Source organism: Mixophyes fleayi, chromosome 5 (genome assembly GCF_038048845.1).
Source record: "Mixophyes fleayi isolate aMixFle1 chromosome 5, aMixFle1.hap1, whole genome shotgun sequence".
Lineage (NCBI taxonomy): Eukaryota > Metazoa > Chordata > Amphibia > Anura > Limnodynastidae > Mixophyes > Mixophyes fleayi.
This window is the reverse complement of record NC_134406.1, coordinates 26,868,685-26,887,369: the sequence shown is the minus strand read 5'-3', so window position 1 is coordinate 26,887,369 and position 18,685 is coordinate 26,868,685.

Below are 18,685 nucleotides of genomic sequence, written 5' to 3'. Positions count from 1 at the left end.
GCAGAAAGGCACACAGTGATGAAGAGGAGAGGGGGCAAAAGGTGATAGAATGATGAAGAAGAGGGGAAGGCACAAGTATTAATCATAGGTCCTATTGATTTAACGCCAGGCTTGGTTGTAATTTTCTAAATGTACCCATTTTTTTTCAAATAGGGCCCTCAACATTCCAGGACCCAGAAAATCCGCAACTAAAGAAACCAGCAGCCACCGGTGGTGAAAGTGACAAGAACAGGTAGCACAGTTTGTCATATTCTGATTCCAGTTGGACAATCCCGATTTTTGGTGACTGTTCCGCCCAATCTAAGAGGCAGGTCTTTATATACACATTGCATTCTTTATATACTACACTATGGGGCTAGCTGTCCTTCGTGGGCTGACCACTGCCCCTCTAGTGTCTGGTCTCGCTTCTATGATGATTGGCCACACCCCCTCTGGTGGGCCTCTAGCATTTCAGTCCGACACTGATTAGCAGTATAATCCAAAAGACAAAATGATTTATTTCTTTTAAAATGTTAAGTTTTTCTAGTGAAAGTAATCTTGTGTGGGGCAGTGTCATCTGAATTAATTTTGAAGAAAACTGGGTGTTTACGTGTGAGGGTCAACGCAGCTACACACCCCAAAAAAGCGCTATATATTCTAATCTTTTTCTATTTTTCAATACTTGTAAATTGTAAAAAGGTCATTCAGTGACATCTATATTTAAAAAAGGGTGTTTGCGTGTGAGGGTCAATGCAACTGCACACCCCAAAAAAAGGCTATAATTCTGCACTTTTTTCTATTTTTAAATACTTGTCAATTTTGAAAGGGTCATTCAGTGACATCTATATTTAATAAAGGGTGTTTGCGTGTGGGGGTCAATGCAGCCGCACACCCCAAAAAAGGCTATATATTCTAAGGGGCATATTCAATTAGATTTCCGGTCCGCGAGATCGCGCCGGAACGGGCCGCAAAGTTAATCCATAGTACCGCAATAACGTGGATCCACATTACTGCGATACGGTATTACTGGATGAGTCTAAAGCTGGGTACACACTACACAGTTTTCGTCCAATAATCGGCTCAATCAGCCGACATACGACTGCTCGTTCAAAAGTCGGGTCAGTGTGTGTAGTGACACGATGGTCGATAATCTGCCCAAATGAACGATTGTCGCCTTATTTGGTTGGTCGTACCGTTTAATATTTTCGTTCCAATCTCGTTTCCGTTGTGTTGTGTGTATAAACTTCCGACCGATGTGTACAAAATTGCATTCATTGCTCACAACAACATGGCTGTAAAAAGTCGTTAAAGGGACGTCCGCTCTTCCCTTTATCTTCTAAAACAAGGCTAGTGTGTATGCAGTCCATGGACCGAGTGATCGGACCATCGATCGCATGTAAAATCGCTCGGCATAAAAAGTTGGTGGAAAATTCTGTAGTGCCTACTCAGCTTAACAAATTTAGTATATGGGGTTCAGCGATTAGATCAACATACAGATCGTTTAAAACCAACTTTCTGTGAACTTTTCAAACATAAAACAATCTATTGACAGATATACATATCACCATAATAGACAATATTAACTTTGTAAAATCACTCCTGCAGGAATGTTGTCATCAATAAACAGCTGAGATAAAATATCAGTAGACTAAAATGATTCTTTCACAGATTAAAACCGATATTCACCCCATGAATATCAAGTCCAAACATCACACTCTATTTGAATAAACCCAATTTGGGAATAATCTGTGAATCATTTTAGCCTAGTGATATTTTATCTCAGCTGTTTATTGATTACAACAGTTCTGCAGGAGTGATTTTACAAAGTTAATATTGTTTATTATGGTGATATGTCTATCTGTGAATAAATTGTTTTATGTTTGAAAAGTTTACAGCAAATTGGTTTTAAATGATCTGTATGTTGACCTAATCGCTGATCCCCATATTTGGGACCGTTGTGAAGGGATCATTAGAAAATTGACTGGAAATGACTGGGAAAGAATGTTAATGCTATAAATAGTAATATAGTAGCAAAACCAGCTCAAAATTACATTGTTTTACATATTTACACTATTTTTAATTAAATCCAGATCCATAACAAAAGCTTTTTGCAATTTTTGACCGCAAACCAGTTGCAAAACCAAAACACAGACACATTTTAGAACCAAAACCACATGCAAAACCAAAACATTATCAGATGTTCAGAGGACCCCTTCTTCCTCGCTGTCTACTGGTATAGTGAAAGGACTATTTTGATGTCAAGCCAGACCATGCAGTAGACAGCAAACAATGACTATATCAGCCTCCTCTGTAGGTATGTTCTATCACAGTTCTTGTAGTTATGTGCCTCTTATTAAATATATATTATATTGCAGTAGCACATGTGAAGAATATAACACAAGGTTCATGTAATACTTGTTTTTACATACCCAGTAGCCATCCCTCTCTCAAACTTTGCAGAGAGAGATGACTGGCTCTCTAACACTCATTATATATGTTTCTTTCACAGACCACCTGGACAGTCGGAGTGATGGTGGTGCTATAAATCTCTGCCATGTGGACAGGTGGTCTCGGATTAACATGTGTGCAATTTATAGCTCTCAATACATTAGGCAGTCCAGAGAGCCTATAGCAGTGTTTCTCAACTCCAGTCCTCAGGACCCCCTAGCAGTTCATGTTTTCCATATCTCCTTGCTGGAGCACAGGTGTATTCATTACTGACTGACACAGTGTAGCAGGTGGTATAATTATTTCACTGGTCACCTGGATATCCTGCACTGTTAGTGCGTCCTGAGGACTGGAGTTGAGAAACACTGGCCTATAGAATGCTCCCTGTAGCTCATGTCACTGTGTCTCCTGGCTGGGGAAGTAGATATATGTATGCAACAGTCTTTTTATTGCACTTAACACTTGAAAAAGTTGCTTTCAAAATGTCACCTGTATAATGTCTACCGCTTGTGAGAACACAAATTGGTTGAACCTGTGGCCATAAAGTGAAACATCATAATTGGTGCATCCAGAAGAATACATTGATGTGTGTTATTAAAGGTTTCAAATCCAGTTTAACTTGCCCATACATATGTGGTTGGTATGTGCAGTTGACACTAAACATTTGCACAAAGTCCATAGCTTGCCGTGCTCTTAAAACTGTGTAGACGGCATTGGCCAATGGGCCGCTGTTTGTGCAATCTTGTTTGTCACAATCTCTTTTTTCCCGGTGGGATCTCCAGCTGATTTTCCGTTGGTTTGTAAATTTAACAATTTGTATTCTTACCCTTTAAACAAATCTGGACAACGATGTCTAATGTGGCCTTTTGAAAACCACCGATTTATGAGCAGATTGGCCTTTAATAAATCTGACGGCTTGCAAGCCGCTAAGAAAATTGCTGCAAAGCCGGCGGTTTATCAAACCCAGACTTAAGTGCTATTACCGCTTTGATGTTAAGAGAGGAACTTTGTAGCTTGCTGAGAAACATTTTCTATAGCAAGTTTGACTGTATTTTATAAGGTCATTTTGCTCACTTAGGTGATCTGTCTAATAGATCTATATAGTTTATTGCTTCTTGCAGCAAGGTGTGCTTAGCTGGCTATAGTGCTGAGTGATGAACAATCTGGGATAGATTTTATACACTATTTCTTGGCTCAGTTTGCAGTTTTGCACTGAAAGTAAATGTATAGGCGTAATTTTGATGCTTGTTTATTTAACAAAGGCAATGAGCGTGACTGTATATAATACCACGACTGAAGGTTAAGTCTCAACAAAACACAAAAATACTGCAGAACTTTAACATGGCATTTTACTCCACTGTGATCATCGGGTTGTATAAAAATGTTTCAGATGCATTTCCACTTTTGTATTTAAGATGTATTTATCTGTCTGTCTGTCTACACCTCAATTTGCGTGAGTATACATGATATTCACTGGGGTGCGTTGGTTTTACGGGACAAGATGGCTGTGTTTGCAGAGGTAAAGGGAAGGGGCTGGGTGGAGTGAAGGTGTTGGAGTTGGTACGCCAGTGCATTTCGTTTTGCGGTACATTGCAGATAGAGATTTATCTTTGTGTAGCAAAATTATCGTAATGAGATAAGGGGTGGAGAGGACGGATCTTCATGGTGTTCCACTACTCATTCTGGTGTTCCACTAATTCATGGTGTTCCACTACTACTTCAGCGTTGCTCCAGCTTTGAACTGACAGAGATCGTGTTTGCAGTGTGACCTGCTTTCATCATCCTCATTTATTAATATAGCGCCACTAATTCCGCAGCGCTGTACAGAGAACTCACTCACATCAGTCCCTGTTCCATTGGAGCTTACAGTCTAAATTCCTTAACACACACACAGACAGGAACACACACTAGGATCATTTTTTGATAACAGCCAATGAACCTACCAGTATGTTTTTGGAGTATGGGAGGAAACCGGAGCACCCGGAGGAAACCCTTATGTAAATTTCTTAAAGGAGCACCTCCAGTTAAACTTTAAAGTTAAACTGAGCTGATCTTTCACCTTAATGGAGCTGCATGTTGAATCACTTGTGGCCTCATTGTTGCTGTAGTACATCACATAATTATTATTATTATTATCTTTAATTTATAATTAAAGGGTAGATGTTAGTGCTGTGTGCACAACCAATGGGAATGTGACAGCGACCATGAGGAAGCCATAAGCAGGGAGCATCATGCAGTTTTTAAGTTCTGTAAATACCGCTTTAAAGCAGCACTCGCGGGAGTGCTGCTTTATCGTCATTTTGGCTGCTGAAAATGGACACGAGTAAGAGAACCAAGAGGTCACATGCTACTTAGCAGCTTTCAGCCAAGGCTGTGTGACAAATGGCAGAACTGCAAAGAAACATAACACCCTGAGGACTGCTGACAGTGTCTGCTGCTATGTCCTTCTCAACTTGTGTGCCGTAACCCCAATGGATTGTCACCTCGGGAAAATGTCCCCTACTGCACCTCCATCATAATGCCCCTCTTTCCAGGCACGCACTAAGCAATGTAGAAAAAACTTCACATACACAAAATTTCTGCCTGCATTGAAGACAGTCCCCATGCGCTCACACTCCCATGATTAATATAGGCCATAAATGAGGCTAAAATGAGCAGTATCTTGGCAGACAAACTGAATAGTTTATTCAATTGAAATTAGTAGGACTGTAGTGTGATGTTGACCCTCTTGGACTCTTCATATCTGGGCACGCTTCTAGATCGCAGAGACGTCTCTCTGACAGGGCAGACGTGCATCTAGAAGTGAGCTGATCAGACCATCCATGTGCACTGGTGTAAAACAAAGGCGTTTTGCCGTGCACTTCGGATATGCTTCATAAATGACCTCCAGTGTGTGCACAGTGGGGTTCATTTACAGTGAGATGTCTGTCACATATTTTGTGTAAGGTACTGTGCATGCGGGTCAAAAATGCATATATATATATCCTGGACGCTTCTTCACTTCCATTCTTCACCCCTCTATTCATCTCTTTCCCTTTCTGAGTGACTCTGCTCCCCACATCTTCCCATTTATACCAATGCCCTGCCCCCCTCCCCCACCCACACACACGATTTTCTCTTCCCCTCTCATATTGGTAAATCCAACAACTTGGTGGTCTCACGGTCTCCAATCTTGGACTCTCTACACTGGCTCTTGACAAGGCTTTACATAACAGTCAGGACCACATGCTCTTTGGAGGCGGTATGTTAGGGCTGCCCTGAAAGTGCCATTATTGAACACATCTAATGCTATGTGCAATTCTTAATGCTATTTTGAGTCTGTCACTGTATCGATTATCTGTTCCCTTTTTTTCTCTCTCTTTGTTTGTAATAATGTCACCCTACATGTTGTTGATAAAAATAAACAGATTTTTTAAATAAAATGCAATATGTATACATCCTTATATAAATTTTTCCGTATCGATGACTTGTATCCCTTTACGGGATTGAACAAGTGCAGGCAGAGTAAGGGTAGGAGGCGTGTTCATGTAAATGAAATGTGGATTCACTATCTCTTGTGGGTGCGAGAGGGCTGGCGCAACAATAAGCAATGATTATAATGATTATCAGTAGCAAAACTAGAGGCTTCTGATTGGCAGAGTGCATATTGACCCCTCCAGCTGGCAGTACCTAAATCATTAGCGTTGCGGCTATATTACATCATCTACTTAATTGAAGAGGTAAATAACAGATGTGGAATTGTCTTTATTTAATTACAGTTTATATGAAAAATGCGACTTTCGCTTGTATTAATAACACTCAAGATAAACGAATCTCTTGTGTCCGACACTTCATTGCGTTATAATATTGTGTACTTATAGCGTAAGCATTAACTATTTACTGCTACTATCAAACCACATCCCTACGGCATTGTGGGGCATTAGCCTATACACTTGTTAGCCTGACTTAAGTATGGCGCAATTCCTGCTACATTTCAGCTGGGCGCATCTTGAGATACTATACAATACATGTAGTTATGGGGATTTTTTGCGCTTGTTTTTTCCTATATACACATGCATCTAACTCTAAACGAGTCCCAATATGTATCAGTGTGTGCCAGCATGGATTTTTATCTGTCTATATGAATATACAGCACTGTCAGTGGCGAAACTACCATTGGTGCAGTAGGTGCGGTGCACCGGGGCCCATGGAGATAATGGGGCCCGCTGCACAGGGAACTAGTGTGCTGTGGGCTCTGGTTCCCTCCTTCCCTCTTCCCTGCACCAGGGCCCACAGATCACTAGTTCCCCCTCTGAGTAGTGTATATTATCAGTGTTTTTACTCTTGATTTTTTTTTTCCCTCTCTAAAATGTGGGTGAAATAGAAACTGGATGGTGTATGAGCAGACTCCTTTAGGGCCTAGAGTTTCCAGGTAAGATTCAGCTCAGCTGGTCTTTGAGGAAGTCTGCAGAATAGACTACGAATATTTTTATGTTTCACTATGCATTGCACATCAGAACAGGAAATCAGTGAGCCTGATGGGTTCTCGGCAGCTTACTATAAGAGGTTTGCGGCCCAGTTAATGCCCCGTTTGTGCACCCTCTTTAATTCCATTCTTAAAGAAGCCCCTTGGCCCAAAGAGTCCTTGGAAGCGAGGATTTCCCTGATTTATAAAGAGGGAAAGGATGTCCATAATTGTGCTAGCTACCGCCCGATATCAGTACTTAATAATGATGTTAAGCTCTACGCCAAAATTCTCACCAACCGACTTAACTATGTACTCCCCTCCCTAATTCACTACGATCAGGTGGGTTTCATTCCCAGCAGGCAAGCTAGGGATAACACGAGGAGAGCCGTTGACCTTATCCATATACTCAATACTAGGAACACCCCCTCGATTATCTTGGCGCTGGACGCCGAAAAAGCCTTTGACAGGATCTCCTGGCAGTACATGACCCATACGTTGAAGCATTTTGGCCTGACTGGAGACTTCTTGGCAGGAGTGCAAGCCTTATATTCCTCTCCTTCTGCAAGGGTTATGGTCAATAGCTCTCCTTCGGACTACATGACGATTAGCAATGGTACACGTCAGGGATGTCCCCGTTCCCCTCTTATTTTTGCCCTTGTTATTGAACCCTTGGCGGCTACTATTCGAGCATCACCGTATGTGAGGGGTGTACACACGGGAGACCTGGAGAGCAAGATTTAACTTTTTGCTGACGATGTGCTTTCGACCCTTCTGCAGCTGAGGATATCCCTGCCCAACTTATTCTCCATCATGTCCCACTACTAAATCGACTAAATCCGAGGCACTGTTACTTAACCTCCCTTCCCGTGATTGTCATGACATCACCTCCCAATTTCACTTTCGGTGGCAAAAGAAAAAGTTAAAGTACCTTGGGATCTACATCATCACCACCACCTATGAGTCCCTCTACCAAGAGAATTACCCGGCTCTCTTCCTCAAACTTAAATCTGATATCTTCTCTTGGAGGCCCCTAATTATCTCGTGGCTGGGCAGGATCATTGCCGTTAAAATGTCTATTTTCCCTCCGCTCCTATTCCGTTAGGGTCCCCATCTCTGAATTGATTGCCATGCAACGACACTTAGTTAAATTTGTCTGGCGGGGTGGGACTCCCAGGGTCCGACTAGCCCAGCTTAAGAAAGCCACAAATTGCGAAGGTAGGGTATTTCCGGATCTGAAGGTTTATATTACATATATATATTTATAATATAAAGCCCACAAAACTGTATTATTTAACAGCTAATTATGAATAATTCTCCTTGTAAGTAGGTTAACAAAAGAGATTAGCTTCAATGAGGGCAGCTTGGGTTCTGATTCCCAGCCCTACTAGTGAACCACACAGTTTTATGCCTTGTCAAGACAAGGGGCCTAGTACCTAATTACCCTCCAGTATAGAGTGCAGCTAATTACACAACAACCACTGTGACCTGACTTCTACAGGTAATCAGCACCTGAGATGAGGCCACATATCTGCTCTAATCATTTGCTGATTCAATCATCTGGGCCTACCTGCCCATGGCCTGCTGACAACCCCATTCACTCAGTTGATCCAAAACATACAGAGCCTCGAGAAGCCAAATTTTACAACCCAACCAGCACCTCATTACAACCGTACCCTGCCTGGCAGATCCACAAGGGTAGTCTCCAGAAGCTGATCCCAGAGGCCAGTCTCACCAGTCAAGCACATAGCTTCTGAACCCTGCCCCGCAAATCCACAAGGGTAGTCTCCAGAAGCTGATCACAGAGGCCAGTCTCACCGGTCAAGCACATAGCTTCTGAACCCTGCCACGCAGATCCACAAGGGTAGTCTCCAGTAGCTGATCCCAGAGGCCAGTCTCACCAGTCAAGCACATAGCTTCTGAACCCTGCCCCACAAATCCACAAGGGTAGTCTCCAGAAGCTGATCACAGAGGCCAGGCTCACCGGTCAAGCACATAGCTTCTGAACCCTGCCCCGCAGATCCACAAGGGTAGTCTCCAGAAGCTGATCACAGAGGCCAGTCTCACCGGTCAAGCACATAGCTTCTGAAACCTGCCCTGCAGATCCACAAGGGTAGTCTCCAGAAGCTGATCACAAAGGCCCGGCTCACAAATCAAGCACACAGCTTTCTTGTATATGCAACGCATTATTGCCACTCATTTTTTACCCCAAACGTAACCAGGAAAAGACACTTCATGAATTTTTCGTTAATATGTTCAGTCAGGTGCATCTCAAGATGGTTTCAGCTGTACCTCAGTAGCATATGTGCAAGGTTTACGTTGGAGTAACAAGCGTTTCTTTATACTGTCAGCTAGAGGGGTTAACCTGAAATCAGCCAATCAGAAGCGGCTAGCTAGTGCCTCTGACCATAGTCATCACCATTATGTGTCATTGGACCAGCTCTCCAGCACCCACAAGAGATACACCTCATGACCAGGGGCGTCAATGGGGGGGGGGGGGGGGGTACAAAGTACCGGGGGCCCTGGCCTCTTTATATAGTGGGAGGAGTCACCAACCTGGTGTGGCCTAGCCCCCTATGGAGGGGGCCCCAAGAGGTTCATGTACTAGAGCCTGAAATTTCTCTGCTCAGTACAGGTGTATATGCGTCTGCATCCAGGTCTACTGCAGTCACAATTACGTGAACACACCTTTACTGTACTAGGCCCACCATTTCCCGTCACTTCCCTCCCCAGTTTTGCCTCTCCAAGAGTCTTAAGTGTAAGATGCTGATTTATCAGAGCTGTGGAAGGTGTCATATCAGAGGTGTGGAATGAGACATAACAGAGGTGTGGAAGGTTTCACATCAGAGGTGTGGAAAGTTTCACATCAGAGGTGTGGAAGGTGACGTAACAGAAGTGTGGAAGGTGTCACATCAGAGCTGTGGAAGGTGTCACATCAGAGCTGTGGAAGGTGCCACATCAGAGGTGTGGTAGGTGCCACATTATAGGTGTGGAATGTGACGTAACAGAAGTGTAGAAGGTGTCACATCAGAGGTCTGGAAGGTGACGTAACAGAAGTGTGGAAGGTGTCACATCAGAGGTGTAGAAGGTGTCACATCAGAGGCGTGGAAGGTGTCACATCAGAGGCGTGGAAGGTGTCACATCAGAGGCGTGGAAGGTGTCACATCAGAGGTGTAGAAGGTGTCACATCAGAGGCGTGGAAGGTGTCACATCAGAGGCGTGGAAGGTGTCACATCAGAGGCGTGGAAGGTGACATAACAGAAGTATTAAATGTGAACTTAGAAGTGGTGTTTTATCCGTGATTGGCTCAGTGGTGTAAGAGACTGCTTCTGATTGGCTGTGTCGAAGTAATTATTAACAAAAACCCTATAATACCAAATAGTTCAATAGAATGAACCAATGAACTAGAATTTTGTTTCTGTGCTTTAAGAGAACGGAAAAACACATGTTGCACAATACACATATTACATAACAAGAGACATGTTTTTAGAAAATTTCCATTATTGCACAATATCGCCGGATATGGCCAAAGAAATATTGGCACCGTAAAAGGTCAAGATGACCGTCCAAGATGAACATGTCATTTTAATTATAGAGACTTAGAGTGCCAGCAGTGATGTAAGCTGGGAAGGTGTGTTTTAAAGAAATAAACTCTATAAAAGAATGAGTTAATCAAATAGAGGGCGTCAATTGGCATTTGAGACCCTGGGCATATGTCTGCATCTATGTATAATATCATTTTAATAATAAACTTTAGAAATATTATATTTTGGAAACCTACTCATCTCATTTATTATTTAAAGAGATGGAAAGAGAAAATCTTATACAGCTGCCAGGCTATTAAGTAGGTGGGCACAGGTGCTTCTCATAAGCGGTTCCATGCAACTGGGAGTTTTGTAGTTCTTCATATTGATTACGTTGGATAAGAAAAGAAGATTTTATGAGGCAGGAAATATTGGATTAAACATTATGCTGCATGCTGTGGTTATTATGGTTGGGGGTTTGGGCAATTGAGTTAAGGTTGGCATGAGCCAGAGAAAATGTTAAATTGGTCCCGGCCTCTTTGCTTTCAGAAGACAGGTCAGTTTTGTAGCTAAAGACATAATAAATAAGTAAAATAAATAAGTAAAACAACTTTCAAATCAACATAAGAAAGAATCTCCATCCTAATTCAAAAACCTTGTATTCTTTGACTTTCATTGTACATCAATAGTATGGAGTATTTAGTAACAAGACAGGTTAAGACTACATGATGCTTCTTAATATTATTCACTAACTCTTGAAGTAAAACAAAATAATTTATTTCACCATATGTAGAACAGTGAAAAAAATGTTTTGTGTGAGACAGCTGTCTACGTTCCACAAAAACAGGAACATTGTTTTGCCAGGAAATCCATCTGCTGGCTCATTATAAATGTATAAATTACATAGAGAGCAGTCTTTCTCCAGGATAAAGAAGAGAGGTGGTTGTATGCAGAGCCGGATTTACACCTCATGGGGCCCAAGGCAAGATATCGGTTTGGGCCCCCCCGCCTTCACACACACATAATACACGCACAATACACGGATACAGTGGCCCCTCACACACATAATACACGCCGATTTTGAGAAAGTGCCTAGAGCGCCATGGACACTAGCAGCGGCCCTGCATGTGGTGCACGTCCCATATGTCACAATTTGCTCTCTCCCCCCCCCCAAGAGCCGCTAGGCCCTAGGCAGGTGCCTAGGTTGCCTAGTGGTAAATCCGGCCCTGGTTGTATGCAATAAGTAGTGTTTGTACTAGGTGTGGCCACACCGGAATCTGCACTAAAGCCTACTACACCTATGCAATATCATCAGATCCTTGGGAATATAGGAAAAAGACAGACTATGTGTAACCTTCCCAACTTTTTGTAATATAAAAAACCCATCAGTTTTCAGGCATAGTAGATGGTAGATAGAGCATTTGCTCTGGACCGCTAGCTATAGAGGGATGAGCCCTAGACGAGAATTGGTACAGTCAATGTAAGACTGATATAACTGTAGGTGAACATTGATGTCCCTTTTTCTAACCCCGGTGTAAATTAAAACTTTAAACATACTAGTTGTTGCCTGTTCGTGATATCTAGGTGAGGATTGGCCAGCTGGGCCAGGCTTACATTTCTGTTTCCCCCATTCTAAGGTTCTAGACAGGAGCCTATATAGAACTTGTGTGCTGATTATGGCCTTCTCTGCTCTCCTTTGCTGTCTTCCATCCCAACTTGATTTATTTATTTTTTAGATAAAGGTTAGAGGAGAACAGGATCTAAGTGTAGCCAGCAGATATCATAAGCAATGTGACAAAGGGAGTGATTTGCCACAGGCATCTACGAGAGGAATTAGATATTCAGCTGACAGTCTGCAGAGCAAGGCTGCAGACATTACACATATATAGAGCATTGTACTTCAAAGATAAACAGGTGAAGGACATAGGTACAGAGAGAGAGAGAGTGTGTGTGTGTGTGTGTGTGTGTGTGTGTGTGTGTGTGTGTGTGTGTGTGTGTGTGTGTGTGTGTGTGTGTGTGTGTGTGTGTGTGTGTGTGTGTGTGTGTGTGTGTTATATATATATATATACACACACACACACACACACACATATACACACACATATAAATGTCATCATATTACTTCAATTGCATCCTTGAGGGACCCTGGTATTTCTTTTGTGAAATATTTTTGTAGTTATTTTTTTAGTTCAAAGTAAAATATCTAAACTTATTTTCGTTGGGAGTGGGTGCACCAAAAATTCTCTGGCCCAGCACTGTAGACTTACTATTGATCGGTGGCTGGTAAGGCAGAGGTAGACAATCCGCAGGTCAATTTGATTGCAGCCTGTGCAACTGTGTCATTCTCTATTACAACATTGGTCCTACAGGAGCGCTATAAGACAAATGCTGCTAGAGTAATGACATGACCACACAGGCTGCAATGAAAAAGACCTGCGTGTACCTCTGCCTTACCAACTAAAGACTGGAGCCAATAAAGAGGAGAAAAAAGATGGCGCCTGTATAATATAGAAGCCTAAACCTAACCCTAACCTTTTTCTTGATTATAGAGGTGGCAGGTCCTGGCATTGATCCCTTAAAAGCGGCAATGTGAGGAGAACGACACTGCATTTCTGCTATCGGCATTTATATGCAGCGTGTCTGAAATGTTGTGAGTCGCTCTTATGGTAAGTCTGTATTTGCTCCAAGCCGGGATCCTACTCATCGGCATATTACTGTTGGTGTAATTACTGTCGGAATTCTCGTCTTCGTAAAAATGACTACCACCGATTGTAGCAACCACTGTACAACACAGAGAACAGTTTAGTGACCATTATACAATATAGAGAGCATTCTATACACTAGTACTCTCTGTATTGTTAAGAGAGCATTGCAGTAACTAAAAACATCCAACACCTCCTCCATAAAAAAACAGAAATGGGGGCAGAAAAAAAAAATCTGTTTCCACGTTACATATTCCATCAGTGCTGATTAGTATTCCAGAGATATGTTAGAGGTAGTCGACAAAAATGGAAACAGCAATATAAAGTCCTTGACTCGCAACTATCCTTTGTTCCCCACATCAACTCTATATTTACATCATGCTGCATACATTTAAAATATATTTCCAGAATACTTACAAATCTCACACAAAACAAAAACTTTAATTCATGCACTCATCATCTTCCGCATCGACTATTGTAATTCCCTCCTTATTGGTCTTCCCAAAATCAGACTCAAGCCCCTACAATCTATTTTGCCCGCAGCAGCTAAATTGATTTTCCTTGCAAATCATTTTTCGTCTGCTGAATCACTGTCCGTCTCTACATTGCTTGCCTGTTTTCAACTAATTCAATATAAAATTCTTCTACTAACATGCAAGGCCATCAACAAAATTGCACCGAGATACATCTACTCACTTGTCTCAAAATATCTCCCAACTTGACACCTCCGTTCTGCGTCTCTCCTCCACTCTCATCATTTCCTCTCATTCTCGGTTACAGGACTTTTTTCGAGGTGCACCCACTTTATGGAATTCATTCCCTCGCTCCACAAGACTTTCCTCTAGTCTTCAAACCTTCAAGCGTTCTCTGAAAACCCACCACCTCAGACAAGCTTTTAGTATTCCTCTACCGCCCTCTTAATCTCCCTAGTTACCCTATTACCACCCTCTACACAGCTAACACAAGACAATAACCCTCTGACCAACATTGCTGTGACTGATCATACAGCCCACTAAATACTTTGTAACCTTTGCATTGTAGCTGGACAAATATTCAATATGATGTAGCACTTACCCTTGTATATCAAACCATTGTCCTATAGCTTGTAAGCTTGCAAGCAGGGCCCTCTTAACCCTCTGTATGTATGTATTACCCAGTATTGATTTATTACTGTTTGCTCCAAATTGTAAAGCTCTACGGAATCTGCTGGCGCTATATAAATAATAATGATGATGATAAAGTCATTTAATAGGGCATTGGTCTACCATCTTTCTTGCTCTTGGGGCAGAGGATTGTTTTGGAGCAATGGCAAGCAGGTCATATCTACATCTTCAGTTCTCATTTGCAATATTAAAGCTTTATAGAGTCTTAACAAGCATGAGTTAGTATGTGAATTTACACTTCATTATAGCAGCTTGTTTTAGTAGATGTAAAGCATGTAAAAATGACAAAATCTATGCATAAACGAATCATAAAATATACAGACGTGCTATGCAAAGCAAACATTCAGTACGGTCTAGTTTACAACAAAAACATAATATATAATATGTTCTTTGCTTTCTAACAAAATTCTGTCATCTGCAGTTTTTACAACAACCACAAGATGTCACTATCGTGCTCTATTTTCATACTAAATACATAAAAAAAGAAACGTTACATGAAAAATAAACGTCACATGGTGTTATTTTATTCTGACCCTCAATGGCCAAATAAATTAATAAATATGTTCCATGCTGCACAAGTTGAGTTTTTGGGGCCATCAGCTATAGTAAAATGCTGAATAGCACATATTTAAATATTGTACTAGTAATAAGTATCTTTACAGGTAGTATAGGTGTATTTGCCAGACTTATAAATGGTCATGATAATCTCTTGGTTGATGAGACCAGGGATTACAGGTCACGTTTCTACTTCTGCTGCTTTTGATAGTGGGTATTGACTCTGATTAAGCTGGTATTTTTCTGGATGTATCTGAATTTACCACACGTTTCATATCTTATTGGAGCCATCTGGGGCATTAACAAGGGATGCATCCTGGAATCAAGCTTGTCATTAGCATATTTTTATCTTTATATTGATATTCAGCAATGTACTAAGGATTTTGTTGCTCAGCTCCTGTATCATTTAGGAAGGGTATTTGTTTCTCATCAATTGTATAAATTTAAACATTATGGGAATCATGCCGAGTATGGTGGTCGCCTGTTTGCTTAGCATAAAATACAGATTTGTACTGCACATGCTCACATGCATCCGTCCATATACAGATGTGTTGCTTGTGGCTCCTTACGGTTGGAGAGGTGGAACAGGGCATGCATAGGTAATTGTGAACTGAGTCAGGCTCAGTTCGCAGTAGGTGTACACCTGGCGTAATTATCTATCTATATATCTCATTGTGAAAGGACCTTTAGGTTCCCCAGCATTAATGGTAATAATATGTGAAGGAGTTAAAAATGTTGGTATTGCCTTAAAAATACATTCAGCATAATCACCAGCTCCAGCCTTAAACTATCAAAAAGACGCCGGATGGAGGCCTAGGACCGGGAATAGCGGATGATGACATCAGGAGTACTGGCGCCAGCGAAACTTGATAAAAACCCATAAAAGTAACATGAAGATAACTATCTAGCTTTGTCAGAAGATTTATATTTACTCAGGAAAATATCAATCATGTGTTTCTGTCCTATAACCAGATCAAACGCTTTTTCATGTATAAATGTAACCCACTAATAAACGAGCACAGCTCAGTATCCATCTTGACATTGGCATGTCTGTGTCTTGATTACTGATCTCACTGATATCTGAAGGGACTTGATAAAGGAGAGGTAAATTACCCTAACATCGTAAAAGTGGACTTGTGTAAATGATGGTGGCGGGCAGGGGCAGGCAAGTGTTTAAAGAGTCCTTAGATACACCTTCTTAGACCCTAGCAAAGGTATACCCACTCCAGGCAAGTGTGCATCTTTTTCTATGCGAGTGCAGATGCATATAAACTTAATGAGGGATACATTTATATATGGCCACTGTTTAGATTGCAAATATGTATGCATTCATGTATTGTTAAAATTGCATAACTCGAAACTAAGTGAATGTTTGCCCATTCCTAGATAATCATCATCATTTATTTATATAGCGCCACTAATTCCATAGCGCTGTACAGAGAACTCACTCACATCAGTCCCTGCCCCATTGGAGCTTACAGTCTAACTCCCCTAACATACACACACACACACAGATTAGGGCCAATTTGATAGCAGCCAATTAAACTACTAGTATGTTTTTGGAGTGTGGGAGGAAACCGGAGCACCCGGAGGAAACCCACGCAAACACAGGGAGAACATACAAACTCCACACAGATAAGGCCATGGTCGGGAATCGATCTCATGACCTCAGTGCTGTGAGGCAGAAGTGCTAACCACTAATGTGGTATAGACTAGATTAAAATGATATAAAAGAGACCACCTAGAAAAAATCTAAAATAGACAATGACTTTTGTTTTAGAATAAAATTAGCAATATATCTTTATGATGTAAGCTAGAGATGTAGTGTTAATCACATAAAGCTAATATTTTATACTTTGAGTACTACTGCCATCTAGTGTTTCAAGTGAACATTGTATATGAAATATTTCTATGAGACTTAAGAAGCTATATAAATACTTGAGCATGTGCAGTCCATTGAATCTCCCTGGTGAACAAAGGCACAATACATTTCAGTCTCCTCATTGTGAAGATTATATTGAAAATGACACAGGAATTCTACTCCGGGCTAGAATTCATATCTAGTTGTATGCGAAGCTTATTTATAGAAGCTAAAATATGTATAGTTGTTAAACAGACCAAACACCAAAATGGGGAAGAAATACGACCCAAAGCCGGACAGTTGTATATTGGAAAAGCATTGACTGGTCTGATGAACCTCAATTTATTCTGCAACAGGCAGACGGTGGGTTCAGAATTTGGTGAACACAACGTGCATCCATCCTGCCTTGTTAATGGTGCAGGCTGCTGTTGGTGCAATTGGTTGGGAAATGCTTTTTTGGCCCACATAAGAGAACTCAATATCAATTGAGCATTGTTTAAATTCTATATTCTGGGTAGGGTTGTTGACCATAAACATCTCTCTATGGCCAATTCATCCATCTTCTACTAGCTACTGCCAGCAGGATTACATATTACCATGTCACAAATCACACGTCACATCACAAGGTGGGACCACAAACAGGATAAGTTCAGTGTCCTTCAATGGCCTCCACAGGCACCAGATCTCAGTCCAATACAGCACCTTCAGGATGTGGTTGAACGGGATGTTCACAGTATGAATGTGCAGCCAACAAATCTACAGCAACTCCATGATACAGTCATGTCAACATGGACCAGAATCTCTCAAGAATATTTCACCACCTTGTTGAATCCATGTCACAAAAATTTTAGTACGAATTGTGGGCAAAATACTAGAAACGTATACCTGATAAAGTGGCCATAAAGTACTAATATATACATATAATTATGCATAGGTTTCCTCCAGCAGTCCCAAATCATAATTCACTTAACTACATTGACCCGATTTTGTACATGTGTAAGCACGCCCAGGCTTTGGAGCAGCATAGCTGCAACAGTTACCTTGGTGGATGACTGGTCTGTAGAGTGGACAGGTGCAAGGGAGATGGAATGTACAGGCTGTCAATAGAGCAATCCCACCACTTAAATTGATTTGTAAAAGGTGGGAGATTGCCAGAGAAATACAAACCAAAGTAGATGTTACCAAGTTCACTTCCATATGGTATAGTCTTGTACAGAGCAGTAACTTAGAATTCTAGCGCCTGGGGCGAGAAAGACAAATGCCGCCCCCCTAGCCCTCAATTTTAACCAAACTAACTTAAAATATTCCTAAATTGCGCCCCCCTTCAGCGTTGCGCCCTGGGCGGTCGCCCGTCGCACAGCCCTAGTTACGGCCCTGGTCTTGTATGCCGAGTTGTAGAAATTATATCCATCTATGCTTACAGCTGCATAATACCATGAGAGCACAGACCATCAGCACCAATCAGACATATATTTGTTACTTGTATACACTTCAAGGAATACAAAGGGCTTGGTTATCTAACTTGTACACCTCTTTATTAATGGATCAGAGAAAGAATTGTGAATTATCCACTAGGACTAGTTAGATGGAGCATTTCCACCCAATTACTGATATGAAATTATATGGCCATTGGCATTTTTATTCTCCAACTTCGCTCCCTATCCTGCAATGGGTCTCAAAGCTTCACAAAATCTCCGAATAGGGCCAACTCTTGACTGTCAGAGGCAGTTACAAATCCGAGGCAACCTCTCCTCCAATTTCTCTCCACTTACACCCATTATTTGTAATCCGGATTTTCCGCTGGGCCTACAATGCTCCTCACAAGCATATTGTACTAGGGCGAGTCGGGTTGGTCATAGAGGTATGTACACATTTCTTGATATAAAGGAGATCGCCTTGTCTTGTCGCGAGCAATGAGCTTATTTTCAGTTAAGATATTTTATCTCTCTTAACAGATATCGGAAAGGGACACCATTGTGCCAAAGCATTCCATTGCCACTGTATACAAA